Source organism: Papio anubis, chromosome 8, assembly GCF_008728515.1.
Source record: "Papio anubis isolate 15944 chromosome 8, Panubis1.0, whole genome shotgun sequence".
NCBI lineage: Eukaryota > Metazoa > Chordata > Mammalia > Primates > Cercopithecidae > Papio > Papio anubis.
The window spans coordinates 69,117,200-69,125,123 of record NC_044983.1 but is presented as its reverse complement, the minus strand read 5'-3'; the positions used below and the strand labels follow the sequence as shown (position 1 = coordinate 69,125,123).

At 46.4% G+C, this 7,924-nt stretch overlaps 1 protein-coding gene across 2 annotated transcripts in view; it reads left to right on the top strand.

The window, feature by feature from the left end:
• Positions 1-7,924, top strand: part of STAU2 (staufen double-stranded RNA binding protein 2) — a 333,041-nt gene that overhangs the window by 301,318 nt on the left and 23,799 nt on the right. The window lies entirely within an intron of this gene.

Sequence of the window (7,924 nt, the reverse complement as noted above, 5' to 3'; positions counted from 1 at the left end):
CCTCAGAGCAAGTGTGCAGCAGAGCCCCTCTGTCCTCTGTCACAGAGCCGGGTGTCATGATAGGGAGAGAGAGGGGTAAGAGAAGAGGCAGTGGATAATTACAGGGAGCCTCTTGAGAGAAAAAAGAAAACCCTCAGTTCCTCCCCTGGGAATCTGAAACACTAGAAAGCGAGCCCCTGGATGCATCAGGAGCTGTCTGTCCAGGGTGGCACCTGTCTGAGGGACTGTGTCTGCCCAGGCCCTGGCTCAGCCCTGCACTCAGCTCCTTGCTCTGCCTTGCTCCATGCTACATCCTGCAGAAGCTGATCCTTCTGTGGAATTTGTTTTCCAACCTTCAAAAACAAAATTACTTGGGAGGGTAAAAGAAAACCAAAGCCTTCAGTCCTTGGGCGGCATGCCACCAAACTCCTTTAACTCCAGCTTTGGGTTATTGTGTCCCTTTGAAATAGACACGGTTTGGGTTGAACCTGCACTTCCTAGCATCTGCAGAAGAGAAGGAAGAATATACTATTTTTAAAAGGAACATTCTGGAAAGTGTACAAAACCTGATCATTAAAAAAATAAAAGCCAAGCCCTCAGCTGCACAAACAGCCCTTGTTCTCCTCCAGCAAGGTCTGTCAGGAGTGCCCACCTTCCTCGCCCTGAGAAGAGCAATTAAGGAGACCAGGAAGCATCGCTGAGTTGGTCTGCTCTCTCTAAAGCCTTTTCAATCACCTCCTTTGATCTAGTTGCGGGGCGAGGATAGGGGGGTGGGGGGGAATGGGGGGGTAGCCCAGCCTGCTTCATGCCTCAGCCGTATTTGTAGGCACTGTGTTAGAGAAACGCTTTCTCTCTCTTAACATATTTTTTTGAATCTGAGTGTACACATCTGTCTTTATACCCAGCCGCTTTTCTGGCCCCAAACAAGTTCTCTGTGAGTTTCCCCAACTGAGCTCAGTGGGATCTCTGTCAGCTGCAAGATTTATGTCATCTTGTCCAGTCCTGAGAACTGTTCCTTCAGCTTTTCACATCTGGATCTAATTGGAAAGACATTAAGTGCACTGGAAAAGCATATTTTAGGGCAGTTCTTTATAGACACCCCTATTAAAGAAGCTGACGGCTGTAGGTTCAAGTGGGATGAGCCGAGACAACATCTCAAAAAGTAGAAAGCACAAAATTATGAAAGAGCTGCTGGAAATGAGAAGGCCCTGTTCAAGGATTACGTTTATAGGGTTGCTTTGGGAGAGAAATGTGGCATGATGCCTGCCAACTACAGGCTTTGCCAGCAGCGTGTGGGATCAGCACACGGATAACTGGGTCCTTCGGTGTTTGTGAGGACGGATTCCTCCTGGGCCTGGTCTCCACATCCTCAGGTGCTGGCATTAGGGTGTGTATACACAAACATCCTAAAAGAGCAGGAGGGTGGCTGGTAACTACAAATGCCGTCACCTTCTTGCCTCACTGTCTCCTTTAGGGCAACCACACCCTGAGATGTCTTGATACATAACAATAGAAGCATCTAATCAGCTTGGAGCAAAAACAGCACACGCACTTGTGTGACTTTAGCAAAATCCCTCATTCCCTAGCTTTCTCCTGCTTTTGCACGCATTGTTAGGTTTCAAATAAACACACCCAAGACTGAAGGCAGCGGGTAGTTGAGATGATCAGCATTATACAGGTTTTCAGACTTGTGACTTGTGTTCAGAAGGATGATGAAAATCAAAGAATATTTGTCATCAGAAGAATACCAATACTTTGCTTTTCTTTACCTGTATTATATTTTGAAGCCCTGAACTTTCCAGTTGCTCCAGAGCAGTTGAACTTCTCTGAAGTCCTAGCCCCCAAATATCTTATTACTAGAGGATAAAATGAGTCTTTAGTTTCCTCTCCTTGGACTCCACCTCATCTCATCCACGGCTTTGGTTAAACGGGGATTCTTAACCTTTTTTGAGCCATGGACTCTTTGGCAATCGAGTGAAACCTAAGGACCTCTTCACAGAAGAATATTTTTAAACTACGTAAGATAAAAATGCATGCAATTTCCCTAAGTTATGTCGACATACAACTATCACAATATTTTGAAAATAAGTTTTTGCTATAGTCATAAATGTGTTTAAGACATTGGCTAAAAAGACCTCCAGTTGGTTTAATAACTTTACTTCTAATATACTTCCAATATTTCCAATATTGTGCCTAAAGAAGTAAGTTTCTGTTACTTATTAATATGTATTTTTAAATGTCTAAATTCATAGAGGCCCCAAATCCATGCACCCAAAGTTACCCACCCTGGGTTGGTTTGAAGGCCATTTGGTTTTCCACTGATCCCTTGCCTCTGCCAGCCGGGTATATCCTGCCGCCCTTGTCCAGGACTGCATCTTGGAAGGTATCTGGCCCTCCATGTAGCCCTGTAGGGAAGCTGCTGCTCCCTTCTGAGTCTGCAGAAGGTGCCCAACGGGCTGGGTCCAGATAGGGACCCTCTAGAGCTCCTCCTGCCAGAGGCAGGAGTAGTGAGGGGGCTCCCTGGGAAAGACCTCGCCCCGACTCGCCCCCACCCTAAGCCCTCCTGGGCCTCAGGAGTCCAGAGAGCCAACCAGCAAAAGTGGTTGTAACAAGGAGCGGGTAGGCTGGTGTAGGAGCTTAGTCAAGAGGGAGCTTAGTCTGTCCTGCAGGCCTCTTGCCCGTGGTCCCGCTGCCCACCCAGCCACAGGGCAGACAAGCCTTTCAAAAACAAATCTGAGCTCGCTGCTGCCCTGGTTCCAGTTGGTGCCTGGGAGAGTCTGTGCCCCTCGAAATGACACAAAAGTCTTGTTATGGGCTGGATTGTGCCCCCACCTCTGTAATTCATCCGTTGAAGCCCTAACCCCCAGTACCTCAGAATGTGGCTGTATTTGGAGATAAAATCTTTGAAAGAGGTAAAGTGGCGATGAGATCATAAGAATGGGCCCGAATCCAATCTGACTGGCTTCCTCAGAAGAGGGGATCAGGACACAGAGCAGCCAGGTGTGCTGCCCGGAAGGAAGGCCCTGGGAGGACGCAGCCAGAAGGCTGCCACCTGCAGGCCAAGGAGGGACCCATCCTGATGCTTGCTCTTGGACTTCCGGCCTCCAGATCCCGGAGAGCACCGGCTGCTGTTGATGCAGTGGCGGTGTGTGGGATGGTGCTGCGGCGGCCCCAGCAGATGCTTGCGGCCTAACTCGCCTGGCCCCTGCCCGAAGGCAGCTGTTGCTGGCCCACGCCTCTTACCCGGCCCGGCCCTGTCCCCACACCTTGCTCCTGCGCTGGGGGCCGACTCCAGCTCATCCTTGAGGAAAACCCGGGCTGCCCCTAGTCCAGGAAGTCTTCCCAGCCCTGGCCAGGCTGCAGGCCCCTCCTCAGAGCACCCGCTGTCCGCGCGCACGTGGCGGTGAGAATATTCCCGCGCTCCACACTGGCCCCCAGCGCCCAAGGCAGGGACCGGCTGTCCACCTGTGTTCCCACAGTGCAGGCACGCGGCGTCCCAAAAGGGCTGGGTGAGCACATACCCCGAACCATCCCTCCAGCTGGATTGTCCTTGCTGTGTCCACCAACTCTGATTTGGGAAACACATAACCCGGGTTCAAGGCCAGGTGGGTCATCTCCCAGCCCTGTGACATGGATGAGTCGCATGACCTCACTGAGACCCCAGTTTCTGAGCAACTGTGAGCTCAGGACCAGGTCAGTGTCTCTCAACCCTTTTAAGACTTGTGCCTCCTAGCCGGGCGCGGTGGCTGACGCCTGTAATCCTAGCACTTTGGGAGGCCGAGGCAGGCTGATTGATTGCCTGAGCCCAGGAGTTCTAGAACAGCCTGGGCAACACGGTGGAACCCCGTCTCTACTAAAATACAAAAAAATTAGCTGGGTGTGGCGGCGTGCGCCTGTAGTCCCAGCTACTCGGAAGGCTGAGGCAGAGAATTGCTTGCACCTGGGAGGCGGAGGTTGCAGTGAGCCAAGATCGCACCACTGCACTTTAGCCTGGGACAGAGCGAGACTCTGTCTCCAAAAAAAAAAAAAAAAAAAAGACTTGTGTCTCCTTTTAGCAAACGTCAAAATCCTATATCCTTCTTTCCCAAAATGATCCCTGACCCATGAATTCCTTTAAGCCAATATGCTTATGCCAACATTTGCTTTCTGTAGTTTAACACTCATGGGTGCCTGCAGCTGGGAGGGAGAGGAAGCAGTTTAGGCAGGCCTATTTTAGGATTTTGCCTGGGGTCCTCCTTGGGAGGGTCCAGTCACTGTGCACCCGGGTTAGTCCAGTGTAAAGTCTTGTTTTGGGAATGGGTCAGTGGTGGAAACGAGGAAGTGAAATTGGAAGATGTTGGCTAAAAATCCCATCGATGGATGCCCTAGCCAGTGTGCACGCTCATGGGAATGTCCCGGTGTGGCTTGACAGGGAAGACCAGCCCTGCTGTCGCTTTCCAGAGGCGGATAAGGTAGATCCTCTCCTGTTAGATCATCTCACTTCATTTCCTGATAAAGATGAAGTGTCCCCTAGCCACCCAGAGGCAGGAGAAGAAGGAAAACTACTGCTAACTTTCCAATCAGCCTGGCCTCCCCACCAGTGCAGGTGGGAGGCGCCCTGGTTCTTCCAGGGGGTCCACCTCGTGGTCAGCAAGGCTCCTTCGGGTCCCTTCCCTTCCAGGCCCTGGGGATGCAGCTGCCCTCCTGTTCTCTTTAAAGCTGCTTTTACCCACAACTTGTTACAAATTTTTAAGAAAGCAATTTGACATTATCTATCAAAATCCTATATTTGTCTTATAGATGTAGTATTTGCACAAAATGTTTGTAGAGGAATATCCACTGCAGCATTTTTGGTAAGAACTGGACACAATCTAAATGTTTATTATTATGGGACTGATTAAATCAATTATGGTATAGCCATACAATGCAATGCCATGCAGCTATTAAAAAGTATGAGATAGAGCTGTTTATGGTATCTTGAAAACATGTCCAAGATGTAGTATTATTATGTGGGAAAAAAAAAGGTTGCAGAAGAATTAGCATAGTGATTCCATTTGAGGAAAAAAACCAGAAGTCCATATATGTGTATATAAGAATATAACAGGCCGGTTGCGGTGGCTCACGCCTGTAATCCCAGCACTTTGGGAGGCCAAGGCAGGCTGATCACGAGGTCAGGAGTTCGAGACCAGCCTGGCCAGTATGGTGAAACCCTGTCTCTACTAAAAATACAAAAATTAGCCGAACATGGTGGTGCACGCCTGTATGTAGTCTCAGTTACTTGGGAAGCTGAGGCAGAAGAATTGCTTGAACCCGGGAGGCGGAGGTTGCAGTGAGCCGAGATCTTGCCGCTGCGCTCCAGCCTGGGTGACAGAGTGAGACTCTGTCTCAAAAAAAAAAAAAAAAAAAAAAAAAAAAAAAAGAATGTAACAAATAAGATGCACACCACACCTGACTGTTCATAGTAGTTATTCTGTCACATGAGATTGCAATTGATTGAAGGGTGAGACAATATGGGGGACTTTCCTTTAACATTTAGATATTCTTAAACATTTTACAATGAGATTATTAATTTTAAAATTAAAAATAGGCACAATGGCTCGCGCCTGTAATCTCAGCACTTTGGGAGGCCAAGACAGGGGGATCACTTGAGGCAAGGAGTTTGAGACCAGCCTGGGCAACACAGTGATACCCTGTCTAAAAAAAAAAATTAAATTAAATTAAATTAAAAATGTAAAATACTGTTTTTCCAAAAGCACAGTTCTAATTTTGTTCTTGTCTTACCTTGCATTTAGATATAATTAGACATTCACAGAATGTAGTAGAAATAGTACAGAGAGGTCCCACGTACTAATAGTACAGAGAGATCCCACGTACTCTGCAGACAGTCTCTTCCGGTGGTTACATCTCACTGACCTGTAGGACAGTACACAAACCCAGAGATCTATATTAGTAGAACACATGTGTTGCAGTTCTGTTCCATTTTATCACGTGTGTAAGACTCGTGCAACCACTGCAGCGATGGAGATACAAAATTCTTCTGTCACCATGAGGCTCTCCCTCATGCTGTCTATTCTCCCTTCACCCCTACTTCCCCACCATCCCCAACCCTGGCAACCATGAATCTGTTCTCCATCTCTATGCTTTTATCATTATTAAAATGTTACATAAATGGAATCATAATAGTGTGACTCCTTGAGATGGACTTTTGTTCACTCAGCTTCATGTCCCTGCGGTCCATCCAAGTTATATCAATAGTTTGTTCCTTTTGATGGCTGAGTAGTATTCTATGGTATGGATGCACCACAATTTGTAACCCATGTTTAGGGATATTTTGCTTGTTTCTAGTTTTGTGTACAGATTTTTGTATGGATATAAATTTTCATTTCTTTGGAATAAATACCCAGGAGTATGATAGCTAGGTTGTTTGCTAAGTGTATGTTTAGTTTTTTATGAAACTGCCACACTATTTTTCCAGAGTGGCTGAGCCAGTTTACAGTCCCATCAGAAGTGGCTGAGGATCCAGTTCCCCCGAATCTTCTCTAGCATATGGTGGTGTCACAATTTTTTATGTCAGCTGTTTTAACAGGTATATATAACATGGTCTTAATAGCTAGTGATATTGAGCATCTTTTCATGTTTGCCATCCGTAAATCCGGTGAAATGCCTGTTTGTGTCCTTTGCCCATTCTCTAAATGGATATTTTGTTTCCACTGTTGAGTTTTGAGAGTTCTTTTTGTATTCCAGATACTGGTCCTCTGTCAGATATGTGGTCTGCGAATATTTCCTCCCTGTTGTAGCTTGTCATTTTCCCCCTTATCGAGTCTTTCACAGAGCATAAGTTGTAATTTGATGAGGTCCAATGTATCCATTTTTCTTTGATGGTAATTGTGTTTTTAAAAATAAAGCTTAAAATGTTTTGTTTTTTGTTTTGTAATTTTGCACGTTTTTGTTTTGTAATTTTGTTTTGGGGGTTTTGTTTTGTGTTGTATGGTTTTGGTTTTGGTTTGGTTTGTACTTTTGTATAAAAAAAAAAGAATAAGGGACTGTTGCCGCCATCTCTTCCTTAGGATTCATCTTCCCCCAGCCTGATTGCAAACTGGAGTGCAGCCCTGAAGAAACCCCTTCCTCCTCTGTTGTCCCTGAATATTCACACGGGGGCTGTTTCTGTTTTAAGTGAAACAAAATGGAGACAGAATAAGATTTTGGATTTCTCTAAAGTTCTATAGTCCTGCTTACTCGCCTGTAACTTCTGACTTCTTTCTTGGCTGATAAGGACGTCTGGTTCGAGTTTGGCTCTCTTTTTATTCTTGAGGTTGGGCTTCACTAGAAACCCTCCGCCCTATTCTTTGTCTTCTAGGAATGCAGACTCCCCGTCTAGGCGATCCTTCTAGAGGTGAAGAGTGTGAGGACGCCTTCCTCTGAAGGCTTCTCCTAGCTTGAAGACACAATGAGAGTTAACAAAGGATGGGTCCCTTGCCCACTGTTAGCATGTGGTCCCTGTGTCCTCTGGAAGTGTCTTCACAGGGAGGCCATCTTGAGGAGGGGAGAAAAATGCAAGTATTTCTTGGCAATATTAAAACACAGAACACCAGTCTTAACATCGCCAGGTCACCATGCTGGGCTTTGTGAGCCAGGCATCCACATCTACTGACTACAAATGGAGCAACAACTCCATGCCAGTGTTAGTGTTAAAGATACCAAGATACATAAGACCTAACTCCATCCTGTTCTAGGAACTTACAATTTACCGTAGGGTGATAGAACAGAGATTCCTCAGCAAGTGAGTACAATGCCATGGTACCACTTGCAGTAGAAACTAATTACTCACACCTGCTTCCTCAGAATTCTCAGCTCACAGTTACACTACTCAGCCGCTTATGGAGTTAGGTGTGGTCGTGTCACTGGGTTCTGGTCAGTGGAATATGAGGGCTTGTTTATTTATTTATTTATTTATTTATTTATTTAT